This window comes from Equus caballus, chromosome 2, assembly GCF_041296265.1.
Source record: "Equus caballus isolate H_3958 breed thoroughbred chromosome 2, TB-T2T, whole genome shotgun sequence".
Taxonomy (NCBI): Eukaryota; Metazoa; Chordata; class Mammalia; order Perissodactyla; family Equidae; genus Equus; species Equus caballus.
In genome coordinates this window covers 105,311,795-105,329,879 of record NC_091685.1, presented here as the reverse complement: position 1 = coordinate 105,329,879, position 18,085 = coordinate 105,311,795, and positions in this window count along the sequence as shown.

The following is an 18,085-nucleotide window of genomic DNA, read 5'->3' as shown; positions in this document are numbered from 1 at the left end:
GGGGCCAGAAGGAGCAATGTCTCTTACCTTCCGATTCAGAGAACCCTCATTTGGATGACAGGAGAAGCTAAGGGATCTGCGCTGCTTATCACGAACAGTCAAATTTCAAATTGTAAGAGAATGTGGCCACTTTAATAAAGTGAAACACTACTAGAGCTACAATATCATTCGTCAAGAAGAGTCCTTACACTGGAATCCGACACCTAATTAAGGTGAGAATAGAGAATAGAGTGAGGACAGAAAAGGAATCCTTGAACCCTGATCCTCCACCTAGTTAAGGTGGGGATGGAATCTGTCAAAGGAGTGAGGACAGAACCTGGTTAGTCCAACCAAATAAAATCTGGGCTGAACCCCAACTATAAGAAAAATATGAGGTTTGGATCCAGGAGAACTTACAGTCAGAACTCTGAGTCTCGCCGGTAGAAATGCTAGAGAACAAGGGTCTCTTGGAGGTGTCTTCCACGTGCCTGTGGCAGCGCCAGGGGTCCAGGGTCAGTTGCACTGGATCCTGATGACTATGCCAAAAAATGTCGACTACGGAAAAAGTTGCTACAATTTAAAAGCAGACATTTATTTGGGCAAATTAGAATTGCAATTCGGGAGGCACAGATCCAGGCAGAAACCCAAAATGTGGCCCAAAGAAGGCCAGGGTTTATAAAGACAAAAAGAGAGAAATCACGCAGGTTGTTTTGCAAGATGCATGATTGGTGCTAACAACAACTGTTCTTCCTTGGTTACGTGTGATTTTGGTTGCTGAGGCCGTCTCTAAGGCGAAAAGTTCTTATCTATGTGAGGGGAGAAATCATTTTTCTATAGGAGTAAGCATTTTTCCTAAAGGAAAGTCAAACACTGTTCAAAAGTCACATTCCATCTGAGTAGAGAAGTGGTGTGCGTGCATAAGCTCCACTTCCTTAATGCTCTCCCAGCGCCATTTCAGAAGCCCTGACATATGTTACTTCATTTCGTTATCACCGTCCACAATCTTTAAACACAAATACAATAAGCTCACTTTCTAACAGGGATTAAATAAATTGATGCATGTAAATTACTTAGCAATTAAAAATGCTCACGTTTTACTTACTATTATTATTATTATTTTACCAGCTATAAAGGACAGAGTGTTAAAAAAAAGTTTAAAAGAGGGAATCCAGCTGCAAGTCATTTCCGCTTCTCAGGCAGCAGCAGGTGTGGGGCTCACTTCTGTCAGCCGAGGAAAAAGCAAAAAAGAGGGAATCCAAATCGAGCCCATTGTGTGAATACAGGAGGAATGAATCTTTCACTTGTATCTGAAGAGTTTATCCTCCAGCACTGTGGGCTCACAGTACCCTTGATCCACAGCATTATTACTATTCTTGGAATAGTGAGAGGGTCAGGAGCCTTAAGCATCCTCTAGCTGTTGAAGTGCATCGCCAACAGGAGAGAACAGAGAGAAATTATCCTTACAGTTTTACATGTAGAAGACACTGTGGGAGCATATTTTCTGCTATCGTCAAGTTCAGTTATTCTAGCCTCAGTATGTCCTTTATCTTCAATTCTAGTGTTGAGAAACTTTCCAGGCTCAAGATGGAGCCACTCCTACTTGGGGTGCCACATCAGGAGACTAAAACTCAGATAACTTTTGTGTCCCTGTAAATGTTCTGCTTGACCAGAAACGCAGTATATCCTGTCAGCCAAGACCCAACCCCAAGCCAACTCTGGGGCTTCTCACCTCAAACAAGGTTGACCACATGGCCCCAGCCAATAAGATATTTTCTATTTGGCTCTTTCTTGTTCTTTATTCTATGAAAGGATTTCAACGTAAAGTGAAACCAGAGAATATGAAATGGAGAATTTTATCCATGGGCCCTCAGAATAACGGACTGAAGAACTGAGAGACTGACTTCTCGTAAATGCCTGATTTACAGAAGACCAAGACTTATCTCCTGAACAGTGGACATCTGTCAAGAATCTCTCCCCATCCTCAAGCCTATGAACTTACTACTTGGACTCTGGGTGGACTCTCTGCTCTTTGTACGCCTTGCCCATTAATACAGCCCACTCCAAACTCGCAAGGGACTTGCCTGCAGCTGGCTACAGCATGCGTTTCTCGAATTGCAATTCCTCTGCTATTCCTGAATAAACTCAGTTTCTGGTGATTTGAACCTGCCTCAGTTTACCTCTTTATTTAGGTTGACAATTCTTTATCCTGTAAAAGCTTCTTGCCTTCCATTCCATTTTGCAATTCTCCAACAGGAGACAGTCCACTTCATGAATTGTTAAACAAGGCTTGTTTGTATGACCTAAATTGTCTTCTTTAATCATTTTTTAACGGTTTTTGGTTAGGAGAAACGGGTGAGGTTGGAATCCAAAGCTGACTGCTCATGGCCTACAGGACAAGGAGATGCATAGTTGAAGAGTCCACTGAACCCTCCGAGCTCAGTTTCTCTTGTCGTTACCGAGGGCCATGGGTAAGTCACTCTGAATTTGAGCTCCGCTCTCTTGTGTGCAGCTCTCTGATGCAGACAAATTTTATTAAACATATATGTATACACACACATGTATATGTATATTATTCCCAGAAAGGAGAAAGGCTCTCGGGCCCCAGAAGGGTTTTAGGGTTTATTAAAATTCTCAGAAAGGTTCTGAGTTCCAAAAAGTTTCCAGGGTTTGTTAAAGTTCCAAGAAAGGTTCTGGAGCTCCAGAAAGGTTCTGGGTTTTGTTAAAATTTCCAGAAGGGGTCCTAGAAAAGTTCTGGGGTTTGTTAAAGTTTCTAGAAAGGTTCTGGGGTTCTGGAAAGATTCCAGGATAGTTATATTGAGAGCCCTCAATGGGTGACAGCTGTTAGGGGATTCACAAAGCCTTGAGGTAAATCTACAGCATAAACCCTTGGGGGACTGGGGGAAATTAACTGAGACAGGAAATTCAGACTGTTTTGACCACTGAGATTAAAATCTAAGTAGGCGCAAGTCAAACTATTAAAAGCCATCAGAGAGTCCTTCTCTGGAAAGAATCTTGTGGAACGAATAAGAGATCTACTGCTAATGGGAATCTGGGAAACCAGAGCCACAAAGTTGGTGAGCACGGGTCAAGCACTTGAAAGCTGTTAAAGTGCTGGTCGCCTAACTCTAAGACGCCCCTGCTGAGGTAAGTTGATCACAGAACTGGTTAGATTGACACGAGGTCATCTGTGAAACTCAAGAAAATTTCTGTGCGATGGGGTATACTATAAAAATCCCCAACTCAGTGGCACACCCCTCTTATGTATTAATTTGGCTCCAAGAGACTCAAGGCTTAGCTAAAGAAATGAGATCCTCAAGTTTTGAAGAATGCCACCTCTGGCGCACCTGCTTATTTTATGTCTAGGAACTGTGGTCCTGGAAGCTGTAGATAGGTACAAAAATGACAAAATATTTATAAGATAACCTAGAATTACAATGGCTATTATGGACAATGTTCCAATTAGATAAGATTCTTCATTTAAGAAGTGCGATTAAAAGCAAGGGTTCCCAAATCAAATAAACAGAGCGGGATACCTTTTTTCATTGGCATATAGAAGCCTCCAGAAGACTTCAAAATTCTAAAATAGATTTGTTGAATGATTCATTACAAAAGGCTAATGAAATATTAAAGACACAAGAGGTACCTAAAACAAAAGACTGTAAGACTTACATGACTGCTACTACTGCCCTCTATCCTCCTTTACCTGAGGAGTCAGTCCACTAATCCTCTCTGAATTGCCTTTCCACTCTGAAGAGACTGCAAGACCATAAACAAAAGTCAAAGCTTTACACACCAAGTCAAACATCCACATATCCACCATCGAAGGAGGGCTCCTATGTGGGCCCCTCCCAGGGTTGATGGGGCTCCCAGGGATTCCCTGGTTAATTGCTACAGTTATTCCCTTAAATAGCCCAGCAAAAATTAAACTTAAAATTAATGGAAAACCTTGCCAAATTTTGGTAGGTGCCAGGGCTACCCTCTCCATTTTAAACCCTGCTCACTTTGGAGCCTGCAGATGGGATCCTGGGAAAACTGGCAGAAGCCAGGGAAGGGTGAGAATTCTCATCAGAGTCAGCTCTCCTCGATCTCTGTGAATACGACACTGAGACCCAAAGAGACCATGATAACTGAGAGTCACAATGAGATTGATATTTTTGGTCAAACCTCTAGAATGGCCAAGAGGATGATCAAAAGGGAAAACTTTTGAAATAACTTTCTAGACTCAAGATGGAGCCACCCGTGCCCCGGGTGCCGCATCAGCAAAACTAAAACTCAGATAACTTTCATGTCCCTGTAAATGGTCTGCTTGACCAGAAACCCAGTATATCCAGTCAGCAAAGCCCCAAACACCAAGCCAACTCTGGGCCTGCTCACCCCAGGGCTCAAACAAGGTTGACTATATGGCCCCAGCCAATCACGTATTTTCTATTTGTTGTTTCCTTATTTTTTAGTCTATAAAAGCTTCTTGCCTTCCACCCCATTTTGCAGTCCTCCAAAAGGAGACTGTTCACTTTATGAAGTGTTAAAGTTTGTATCACCTAAATTGTCCTCTTTAATCATTTTTTAGCACCAGTAACCAAGTTAAATAATAGGAAATGAATTTAGTTTAACATGAATCTACTCTATATTATGGGCATTACCTAGAACATTTACATGATTTCACTAAGTAGTACATATCTTGCTGAATTTGAGACAAAGAAATTCTAAGCCTGAATAGAATAAGTTAATTTTTTCTCCGAGGTCTAGAATCTGACAGTGCCAATTGAAATAAAGTAAGATAAGAGAGCAAATCAGAAATATCTATGGGGAAAAATATCTTTCCTGGTAGATTCTTCGATTTATTTGAAAAGGTTCAGGCAAAATACTTACTTGTAATATGTAGATTTTAATTTTGAGGTTTCAGATTCATTCAAAACCACAGCAATTTACATGTAACCCAGAGAAAGGGAAATACATAATTCTCTGGATAGTTAAAACTTTATGAAACAAACTAAAGAAAAATATGTTATTAGACCTCCCAAACCAACTTAAGAAATTTATTATTCTTCTGTAGCTATGCAGCAAGTTTTCATAAATCTAGTACTAAATTTAAAAAAATATTATTTTCCTTTGTAATCGTAATCTCCTTTTTACATTCCCTTCTTTGGTTAATGTTACCACATCTACCTAGGCAACCGGACCTGGAGTATAGAAGTACTTCCATTTCTCAAATCATACGTATCTTGCAAGATGCACACTTTGAAATAGGACCTCACTAAATGGCTATTAAATGAATGAATAAATGAATAGAAGCTTGCTCAAATTTATTACTGAAACTAGATAATGACTAGAGGAAGAGAGTCTGTCATTCTTTTTAAATTGCCCAAGAATTTGGGAATAAACAGATCCACAAAACAATTCTTTCTTCCTCAGTTACGTAATTAAATGAGGTAATACATGCAAACCAGTGGATACAATGTCTGTACCATATTCTAGTCCCCCACCACTTCCTTCTCTTTGAAAAACACCTCCCTCAGCCAAGTACTGTGACACCAAGATGAAGTTAGTGATATTTTGTAATGTACTTGCAATAAAAGTACATTCTTTCAATGAAGAAACACGTAAGAGGGGCTTAGAGGGGAAGGCATGAACTTTCCAAACAAGCCCAAACTAACATGGCATATGGCAGTGAGGATACTGTTGACCCACATAGGTAAGAAAGTACTTTTCTATTTTGTATTCCTCCTACTTTCTACTAGAACTGAACTTAGTAAATTACATATGTCTTCAGATAACATAAGTATTTTAACAAAATGAATTTTGCAACAATCAACACTTACGTTTTGTTGTTTAATTAGAAGGTGTTTCTGACACATCTAATCCGAATCTCTCATTAAACACCAGCAGTAAAAGCTTTAATGCCAATCATGCAGAAACTATGTGGATATGACAAATTCTTTTTAATTATCACATAAACATATTAAAAGCACAATTTCATGGCCAAGAAATTTAAATAAGATGAACCAGTTTATACTTAGGTAAACAAATACCATAGGAACCACATTAAAAATTAAACATCACCAAAATCATTCTTGTTAATAAACTTACCTCCCCTGCATAGGAACTAAAAGATTGTATATTTTTTCCTACCAACTGTTTATTATTGTTCATAGACATAAATTAGTTAATTCCTGTCATTTAAAATTCTTAAATTTTAAAATACCTCTTTTAAAATTTAACTTAATGATAAAAATAAAGATACATACAAAGAGAAAAATAATTAGCAATAATATTAAAATTTTAATGAGTTTTCCTGGCTCTCAGGTGAAAAATATCATGGAATGAAGCAATTTGTATCAAAATAGCAACACCTTCCCCCATGATTTACTTCATCAGTTACATTTGTGGCCCAAAGATCCAATCTTGAGTCACTTTCCTAGTTTATTTATGTAATGAAGGAGTTTAAACTTTTGTCTAGTGGCTATACCAATACCTGTTGCTTCATGAGTTGTGAGGAGATCTGCTTACATGAACAGAAAGTTGAGGGGCTGGCCTGGTGGTGCAGCAAAGTTCACATGTTCCATTTCGGTGGCCCGGGGTTCACTGGTTTGGATCGTGGGTGTGGACCTACACATTGCTTATCAAGCCATGCTGTGGCAGGTGTCCCATATATAAAGTAGAGAAAAATGGGTGCGGATGTTAGCTCAGGTCCAGTCTTCCTCAGCAAAAAAGAGGAGGATTCGCGGTAGATGTTAGCTCAGGGCTAATCTTCCTCATAAAAAAAAAAAGAAAGAAAGTGGATGAGTCAATTGTATGAGTCATTATAATAAAGCCCTAATTATATACTGTCAACTTATATTCTTTTGAAAAACTTTCAGAATCCCTAATATAGTTCAGATTTAAAAGAAAAGAAGATTTTCTGTAGATGGAGCTCTTTTGTTTGCAGATCACCTTCTACAGACTTAATGATTTTAAATTTCTACTCTCTAGAGCACTATATACTTTTTTTCAAGTGGAAAAGCAAATGAAAGCTATTATTCTTAATAATTTAGACTGGCTGCATTTGGAAGCTATTTCTTAGAATTCAATTAGATGATTTGGGAAGTATTTTAACTCTTAGTTTTTAGACCTACAATAAAATGCAAGATTTTCCCACCCCATCCCCTTTATATTTGGCTTGCAAAGCATAGAGACAATAGAGTAAAATTTTGATAGAGATCAGAATCAAATTCTAGTTCCTTCCCTAAGAAAGGCATATATTGGATTTTGGTTTGAGATTTAGGACAATTTTCAACAGTGAATAACATCTAACATTGAACCATGATTTGGAGCTATCCATATCAGTACCAACTCCTATACACAAAACACTTCAAACTATATGTTTTCTCTTTAAGAGAAACTTAGCTTACTTTTTTCCAAACATGGAAATACCTCACAACCTTCCAAGATCAGGGAGTAGTTTTGGTGTTGACAGCATTACTTTCTTAACATCATTATCTAATATGATTATCTATTTACTACATCACATTGAAACAAGTCAAAAAAATGAAAGAAAAATCAAGACTAACAAAAACTGTATTACAGTAGTTCCCATAGAAATACAAGTGACTATGGAATTGGCATTGTGGAATTCATGTTGCTATTTATTTTCTCAAAATATTGACCTCTGCAGCCAAACTCCTAGTTCAAAAGAGGAACAGAAATTTTAGGTAGCTTCAGCTTCCCCAAGACGTAGCTGCTGGCTGCCTTTCGGTTTCACTGTTTTCTGCAAACTGGAACTAAGGCTTTCATGCTGATTTTTCCATTATCCTATATATTGGTTTCCTGATCTCTCACAAAATTAGTACCAAAGATTGGTGAAAAATTGGTGATGACAGCTTGTCAAGAAGTATTGTGGATTGCATTATAGAGCTCTATCATTCAGCTTTTATTTATTTGCAAGTCATAGGGATTGATTTTGAGGTATATGCCAGTTAGCTTTATTTGGTCCATGGCACAGCCTAAAAGAGATCGCTTACCTGGAAACATATATTATCACTTTCAGAATGGATTGGGTAAGAGAGTGGGGATGGAATTAAGTAAATCACTAGTTATTACTAGGAAAAAAATAATCCAGATGTCATATCCTGCAGTTCTGAATTATTACCAGATGCTAAGGTTTTATATCAATCAGGTTCCCAATAGGGAATGGATTGCATTGTCAAGTTGGGAATTTGGAGAGAGTTTAGTAAAAGTATTTACAAAGATTGTGCAAAGTATAGAAAAATCAAAGGGGATTGTATAGTAAGATGATGCACTGTTATCACCTTTCGATCTGAAAAATAAGGGAAAGATGAGGTTACAGGAATCAAGGGAGATGGCACCTAGACAAGATCTGTGATCAGCACTAATTGAAGCACACAGTGGGGCAGTGAAAACTCCGTAAAGAGCTTCAGGGGTGGGTACTAGGATCTTCCTCTCTCCAATCTCTTGCTGGTGTTCCTCTTGACTGGACCCAACTATTAGCCAGACAGCAAGGAAGTTTGTTAATGTGCTGCCATTGGGTCCAGGGTTTGGACGGTCGGGAAAGCAGAGGGCATAGGAAATTGTCCAATACAATCTGTATAGAGTCATTTATGATGGCTGAAAAATTTGACAGCTAAATAATTTTGTTTCTATTTTTTTAACCAATTCCCATAGCCTCCAATGCAAATATAATGTGTTTTGATTTACAAGACAATTTAAAATAGATTGTTATATTAATTCTTTAAATTTCTTGTGGGATAAAAGTTAAGTCATGCTGACTTCATTTCACAAATGATTAAACAGCCTATCTAGCAGGGCACATGTAGCTAGGAAGCGGTAGAACTCAGGTTCAAACTCATCTTCTACTTTTGAGCCCAGTATTATTTCCATTAATTTAAAATATTTTGGAGTGTTTATTTTCTTCCCATAGAAAAAGTAAATGATCAAGTTTTTGACAACTTTAAGCATTTACCCTCAATCAACTGAGTATTTGGTAGATAAAGTCAAGTAACAATTTTTGTTGAACCATTTGACATGTTATTGACTATTAATCATTTAAGCTGATGCCTTATAGAGTCAGTTTTAATATTATTAAACTAAAAGACAAAATCAGTCTTGAATCCAAAAGAGACTCCTTCATCTTCTTGTTTAATACTAGGAAACTTATCTCTGAAATATAGTTTTATATAATCTTTATATTATAATTATCATTACTCATTTGGGGGAGTAAATTAGTTGTATATTTGTTCAGACTTTGTCTTCATAATACCTAAACCTAAGTGATCTGGTAATAAGTAAGGCAGAATCCTTCACTGGGTTGCATTAAAATTTAATGGCAGAGAGATGGTTTACCATTTTGAGCTGTCCTTGGTTAAAGCTATTCTTTTATAGTCATCATCACAGCATAAGTGTTCTGACTATGCCTCCCAGGATACAACGACTCACTGTGACATGGTGGAAGGATCCCTTTGTTACAGGTAAGAGCTGGATCCAGTCTCAGCTCTAGCACTAGGAAGTTATGAGGGAGTGTTAGCTTCTCAATCTATAAAACATGTTCTTGAAAAATCTGAAGTGGAGTTTCATCATCTAAAAATTATGTTCTACCTCAACTATTCTTTTATTTTAAAATTGCTTCCTTGAGTAAAACCTACTCGGGGGCCAGCCCCATGGCCAGGTGGTTAAGTTTACACGCTCTGCTTCAGGGGCCCAGGGTTTCGCTCATTGGGATCCTGGGTATGGACGTGGCACCACTTATCAGGCCATAGCACACACACCACAGCACAACCAGAAGGACCTACAACTAGAATATACAACTATGTACTGGGGGGGCTTTGGGGAGAAGAAGAAAACAAAAGAAGAAGATTGGAAATACATGTTAGCTCAGGTGCCAATCATTTAAAAAAAAACCAAACTATTAAATTCGTGTAAATATGACAAGTGCTTCTTGTGCGTTGTTTAAAAACAAGTAAAACAAAAGTTAATCCTAATCCCTACAATGAGAATTTGGGTCTAATAGTAATTAGTTCCTTTGTTCTGTGTTAATTAAAATGTACACTTTCATTGGTAGCAGTGGTATAAAGGACTGCTAATTGAGTTTCTTTACATTTTTTTCCATTAATTTTAACATATTTGTATGGAAGAAAAACTATACAATGGCAAAGTAAAAGCCTAATATGCAACTCTATATGTCTTTCTAATTTAGAATAAATGTGTTATATTAAGTGTAATCAAAAAGGCAGAATAGAGCTTAAAGTTTAATTTAAATACTAACTTTTGTTGTGTTAATTTTAGTAAAACATAGAAACAGCATTAATAATTTAAAGTACGTTATATTGCTTATGCAACTATTTAAGCACTTTTAAATTGAATTGGATTTCTCGTACAACATTGACCAAGAAATCATCCTCTAAACATTTCATAAAAAAGTAGCTTAGCAGGGCTGGCCCTGTGGCCTAATGGTTAAGTTCAAGGCACTCTGCTTTGGTGGCCTGGGTTTTGGTTCCCAGGTGTGAACCTACACCACTCCTCAACAGCCTTGTAGTGGCAGTGACCCACATATAAAATAGAGGAAGATGGGCACAGATGTTAGATCAGGGACAATCTCCCTCCAGCAAAAAGAAGAAGATTGACAACAGATGTTAGCTCAGGGCAAATCTTCCTCGGCCAACAAACAAACAAAACAAAATGAACAAAAATAGCTTAGCATCTAAAACATTTAGTGTTACAAACATTTTGCAAGAATATTTACTGATTTTGTTAATATGTAAAATTTAATTGCATATGTAAATATCAAGAGTATTGAATTTAGTTTGCAGGATTATTTTAAATTATTTCTAGCTAGATTGCTCTTTAGAGAGTAATTATTCACATAGATATTACAGGAATTAGGGATCATTTGAAATCAAGAAAGGAAAGTGAACAAAGTTCCATTTCTACTTCAGCCTATGAGACGCTCTCTGTGGGGCCAGTGGAGCTATCCTAGCTGTTCATACTTATCGTTTCTCATTTGGTTGGTATCTTTACAGAGAAATCTCATTCTAAGTCGAATTATGTTTTCAAAATCATGTCTAAGAAACACTCTAGATGTCCCAAATGCATGGCTTCAGACTCCTATGTTTCTTCTCTATCCTCATTAAACTGCTCTGTTAATTATCCCTCAGCATATGCTTCGTCAGGCTTTCCTTCACAGTATTCCGTCTGTCTAGAGCATGTCCATTCCTTTATTCACCCTTAAAACACAATTTACTGTGCTTTTCTTTCAAAAATTTTCATGCACTATCCTGGCTACCTTCCGCTTTCTGATTTACCCTCCAACCCAGAAGATAATTATTAGAAAACTGTCGTACTTGCATTAGAGCCATGCTTAAAGTAAATTCCATGAGTGCATGGATTTTGTCTAATTTGCCACCATTCAGAATAGTGCTTGCTACTGAGTGGATATATTTTTTAAATGAATGAATATCTCTTTTCCCTGAGGCTCTGTTCTCTGTAGAGACATTTTCTATGATAGACTATGGAGTTATTAGGCTTGGGCGCTTTAGAGAAATACTAGGTGGTTTAACTCTCTAAGTTGACCAGAAATAAATTTTCCTGAGGGTGTTCAAGATTATGAAATATGCGAAGTAGCTGTAAACCTGAATCATGTTTCAAGGAAAAAAAAAAAAGAATGAAAGAAAGAAAGCACACACAATTAACATGGGTCCAGGAACACCACGAATTACATTGCAGTTCTGAGGAGATAGTTGTCTTATTTCTAATTATCATTTTGAAATTCACCAAACTGAAAATGCATGCTTAACATGCCCACGGAATACTTGGAGTTTACAGATGGAATACTTGGTACAGCATTTATTGTTTTTTCTCATAGATTCCACACCCTTGCACAAAACCTAGGGACAAATGCTAAGTCATTTGATTTATTTAACTCTCAGTTTCTTTGCTTTAGGATTATAAATCAGACTCTTATTGTCACTTTAATGCAGAAAGGAGTTCTTTTGTGTTCATAATATAGATCAAGATGTGATTTAAGTCGAATCTTGTCAAGGTAACTCCTTTTTAAACTATGAAAAGGGACTTGGCTGTAGCCCAAAACTAATGGGAGTTATATTTTATAATAAAAAGCAATATCTTAGTAAGAGAGGCTTTGCAGCTTCTTGCAGTCTCCACAAGCACAAATTCTTGTCAATTTTCACAGCTAATGCCCTTTTTGTCAAGTCATAAGCGCTTTAAAAAAGACTCTTCTTAATATTGTCGAAGACAGAAATTCTAATTTTCCAAAGGAAGCAGTGAAAATAGAGATCTTAGCCTGGAGGAATAAAATATAAGATGCCTGACTATCAAAGGAATCTCATTTTGAAAGGAGAGACCATCAGAAAGTAGGGTGGTGTGACCGTAAAACTGAACAAACTTTCAAATTGAACATAAAGGGGTGTCACATTGCCAGTACTTTCCCTCTTCCCCGCATTTTATAAAGAGATTCTTCAACTGATCAAATGTAAGAAGATGACAAGATGTAATTCATATTGTTCACATCGACTATTTAATGACTCCTGTGAGAAATGGAAGCTAATTTCACTTGTGTTTGCATACACTGCAGACACTTGTCACACATTGCTTATAGTTCTTGTAAGGCTACTTGTCTGTAATGTCGAGTTAGATATTGAAGTGAAACTATAACAAAAGTTTTAGGAAAGTTAGTTACATAAACTTTTAACTTCTGTGACTGCCAATGTGAGAAAGCCAAGACATACTACAGAGAAAAAAAGACCCAGCATGAGCAATTAAGTCAAGTGGGGGAAATTCACTTTAAAAATACTGATGACATTAAGAAGTCATCTTCCTGGAGAAGCAAGTCGGTTTTATTTATTAAGTTTATAGATTTTATGAAAAAGCAAGGCTAATTCAATTTACAACTTTAACTTCTGGAAACTCACTTTATTCTTCAATTTTTACATAGTATGTGAGATTTCCAAAGCTCTTGTTTGCCTAGGAACTTCCTGGGTTTTCAAAGAGTTTCAACATTTCAAGGACATTCAGGTAGCTTCTTAATATTTAGTTTTGAATTATGCAGATCCACTATGTTCACATTATTATACTTGTCTTCATGTTTTCCTCCTTCGTGGGGGTGTCACAGATGGAGGTGAATAGTATTCTTTGATGTCAGTGTGGCTTTCTTCGAGGAGTATCACGGGTGGCTTACTAGATGTGACCTTTTCCTTTGCTCATATGCGCTCTAGAATAAATTCATCATGTCACAGATGTCTTTCTTTTTATTTCTCCTTGAACTGTGTGATAATAGTGTTTTTTTATTTACACAACCGAATTCCAAACAGCAATTAAGCTCCTTTGGACATTGTAATAACATTTTTCACTTACCTCATCTCATTTTATTCTATACAAACTGGCCTGTAAGGTGATCTAAGTATTTTTAACCTATTTTCCAGATGAAAACCCTGCAGTTCACAAAATGTAGGTAAATAGTAAAGTCAGGATAATAAAAATAGATCTTAGAACTCTAGTGGGCTTTTCCTCCTTACAAAGTTATCTCATTATTTTAAAGACAATGTCACCAACTTTTCTTAGGATCATGAATTTAAAACTTTATTTCAACTTTTCACCTTACTTTTTCTTGAGCACATCTAGAGAGTCATATGCAAAAGAGAAATTGTTTTAGACAAAGAATCTTTTACTAATAATCTAATAAGAGACACTTCATTTCATTCACTAACAATCTGTTACTAGGCCACATAAAATCACTTTTAGAGTCCTAGACTGTTATATTCAATATCTTAGGTAGGTCATTTCTATTGGAATGAATTTGCCTATATTACCTAGTAATTTAAAATTGTTTAATTGTTACATTTTGTAATTCTTCAGACTGTTTTAAATTAACTGTTTTTGTTCTTGAAATCAGCACCTATTGCTAAAATTCATTACTTTTTCAAAAAAGAAGGTTGCTCTTTTTGATCCTAGGCATATGCCGAAAATGGAGAATTGTGTGAATCACTCCACTGAGATCATTTAGTAAAGTGAATGAATATCATTCACCTCAATTCTATGTCTTGATTTGACATGTCTTAACGTGTATTGTTGTCCATTCGTATTCTGTTTAAATAATCTCATCCACTGCCAAAGATTCAGCTACCAGAGATAGGCTGAGAACTCTTCAATGTCCTTCTCCAATCCAGAACCTGTCCTGGGCTACTAATCCCATATCCAATGCCCCACTAGATCTCTCTACTTAGATGTCTTAAAGACAGCTTAAACTAACAGACTCATGACCCTTCCCTATCCTCTCCAATGAGCCCCTCCTCCGGTGTTTTCGACCTCATTCAATGATAATACTATGTACCTACTTGCTGAAGCCAATACTTTTGGAATCACCCTTCACTCCTCTCTCTTCCTCACTCCTGCTTCAGTCTAACACCAACTTTTATTGATCCAAACCCCTCTCCATTCTGTCACTTTCTCTCTACCACCGTTGCCATTGCTATAGATCAGAGAACCACTGCCCTTTATTGCTGAGACTAATGATAGAGACTCTTGGTCATTCTTCCTAATTCCTATTGCCCTTTAGAAAAAGTTAAAAATGCCTAATATGAATAACAAGTCTCTGTGAAGTATTATCTCTGCTCACATCTTGAAGGTCATTTTTCATTCCTCTCTACTTCCATGTCTATCTATGCTTCTGACAATGGGGACTTATTTCAATCAGTTCTACACACACTTTCTCTTTTCACATCCAGGCATTAAAACAGGAAATTGCTTCTTCCTAGGACCCCTCTTCCCCACTACTATACCGTCATATGCATCAGTTTATGGCATCCTTTATGTATTTTATTTTGTTATACTTTTTTTTTTGGTGAGGAAGATTCACCCTGGGCTCACATTTGTTCCTAATCTTCCCGGGTTTTTTTCTCCCCAAAGCCCCAGTACACAGTTGTATGTCATTCTAGTTCTTCTATGTGAGATATTGCCACAGCATGGCTTGATGAGTGCTGTGTAGGTCTGCACCCAGGAACCAAACGAGTGAACCCCAGGCCGCCAAAGCAGAACATGCAAACTTAACCATTCAGCCATGGGGCCAGCCCCCTTTTATGTATTAACTAAGATGTCACTTCCTTTGCTAATCTCCTCAGAGCACATTGGGTACCTCAGGAAATGATCTCTCTGCATCTCCTGTCAAGACACTCATAAAAATTGTAATTATGTGTTTGTTGTCTCTCTTTCCCCTAGAATTTAAATTTCATTAGGGCATAGACCATTTTATTTACTCTGCTGAATTCTTGTATCTAATTGTACATCCCTGAACAAAGAATGAACTCAATGAGCATTTGAGTATTTATTGAATAAATAAATATCATTTTGATTCTTGGTGATTTGCCCACTATATTATCCATTTCTGGAAGCACTGTGCCATCTACTTTGTGGACAAATATGTATTTACACATTTATATTCAAGTCTTAGCTTGCAAGATAAAATCCAATCAAGGCCAAAAACTTTCCTTTACCTTGGGGCAATCAGTCAATAAGTAGTTTTTTTTTTTTTGATACTGCCATTCAGTCAGTGATAAATATGACTTTCAAGAATTGGGATTCTTCTGTAGGAGGCAAATTTTATTTCCTTATTAGTTAAACTTAGCCTTTAAAAATTATTTGCCAAATATCATTAAAATTCATGAAAATGAATTGGACAGGATATGTAAGTCTAAAACTTTAAGGTTTCAGAAACCAAATCACAAATTTTAAATCTCATAAACTGAAGTTACACCTAAAACACGGACCATGATTCCACTTGTCTTTTTTCTTATTTTTGTTTTGAGTAAGATTAGCCCTGAGTTAACATCCGTGCCCATCTTCCTCTACTTTATGTATGGGACACCTACCACAGTGTAGCTTGATAAGTATTGCATAGGTTCACACGCAGGATCCAAACCAGAGAACCCTGGGTGCTGAAGCCAAGCATGTGAACTTAACCACTATTCTACCAGGCCAGGCCCCATGATTCCACTGATTTTTTATGACAGCAGATTTTGTATAAGCTTCTTGTATCCAGAACAAGTCAGGAATGATTCCACTTGAAAGTTTTAATTGCACTCTATGGGGATGTTGGTCTTATGTATGTTAAATAAGAATGTACGTTTTCATACTATGGGAAATACGATTTGATATTTTCTGTGATTTTGTCAAATGTACCCTACATTTGCATTTCCATTCTGTCACAAAGCTACATTCCACTGCTAATTATAAATCATTTTGAAATCTTTGGTTGCCATATAATGTTCAGAAAGGAGAGTGCCATTGACCGTTTCCTCTCAAAACAGTGTGTAACATCACCACTGTCTTTTGCTACCCCTATAGACTGCAGAGCACAAGCAGCAGATTTGAACTCATAACTGCTCTGACTCTGACAAAGCATGTGGCCCTGGGAGAGGGAGGATTCTTCACCAGATTAAGTTTTGAATAAGGCTAATTTAAAAGAGTGACAGTGTCTAGGGAACTCTCAATGTCAAATTGCTAGCGAATTTCCTTGAGATGACAAACACTTTTAAATTATTAAATTTTCAAACTAGAAAAAGCATCAATATGGCAAAGCTTACTAACTTTCCTCAGTATCCATTCTCACATTATCTGCCTCCATGGAAGTCCAGCTAGAGACGACATTTCCCAGCTTTCTTGTCTATTTCCACTTAACTAAGTTGTCACTAATGAAAATAAGCAGCCATCACATAGAGAAGTTCCATCCCAATTCCATAAGAGAATATAGCTTCCTCTCTCTTTCTTCTCTTCCTCCTTTCTTGGGGTTGATAGAGTCAGCCAGCTTCAAACATGTACATGGGGACAAATAAGGTAGTAGGGTAAAAAGTCACAAGAAACCTGGGTCCTTAGAACATCTGTGGAGAAGATGGCCCACCCAAACTGGGACTGAAGAATGAGCAGAAATAATTTAAAGAGAAACCTGTATTTTTATATCTTTTTCCCAATCATCTTTTTTCTGTTGACTAAATAATACCATTAAAATATAAATGCATATGGATATATATGTTTGCATAACTGTGTATACGTACATTTTAAAATCTGCTGACTCATTACTTAAATAATGTGTTTTGTGTTAAATGAAAAGGCAGAAGAAAAATTTTATGATTTTTTGCAACTGTAAAAAAGTGATATTATATATGGAATTATCAAGGAAAGTAGACTTGAATTTTTTTCAAGCTAATTACTCATTTCTTTTCTTTTTTTGATGGAAAATGCTTGAATATAAAACTACTTTGTCATAGAAAATATAAATAGATTAATAAATTACTAACTCTAAAAGTTTGTTGGCTCTTCTCTTCTGTGTAGTGTTGCGTAGCTCTCAAATGTTTGGAAGGTAGATGATGACTTTCTCTAAATGCCTAGGCTCAGGGAAGTTACCTTTAATCTCTTTCTAGATTCTGAATAAAACTTTATTTAAAAGCATGAAGATGATATATGTGCCTAAGAATGATTTAATAACATTAACCCAAATTTTAGCTGTAACTCCAGATCTCCAAATAAGCAATATTAACTACTACATAAATATATATGACTTATTTAAATCTCTTTTATTTATATTTTTAAATTCTTTTGGTTGGTACATATTAATTTTTGCATAGAACTAAGATCAATAGCATTCATAGTAGCAGTTATTTAATTAAACTGTCTTTATCCCCAAATGTTATATAATATCTTGAGCTTCCCCCCTTTCAATCCTGCTATTCATTATTAGTATCTAACTTAAGAGTCTATGTGTGTGATCTACCATTAGTCATTCCCAGAATATCACAAAGTCATATACAAGAATAGATGCTACTTTAACATCTTACTAACTTGAGGTGCTTCTTAAGATGTCTTAGGTTTAACAACTTTCAAAGGAAAAATTCAAATTCTGATTTCATAGAGGCTAATGTAAGCACAATGATCTAAACTTGACTTTCCAAATGAGTATCATTCCCAGGAAGCCTGAATGACCACAAGATAGGCTGGTGACAACTTGATTGTGTTCAGACACTTCCCAAATTAGGTGCTGTGTTTGAAAACTTGGCCAAGTAAGATTGACACCAGATTCTCAGGCAACAGAAGGCAGATCAAGTTTGGGCCT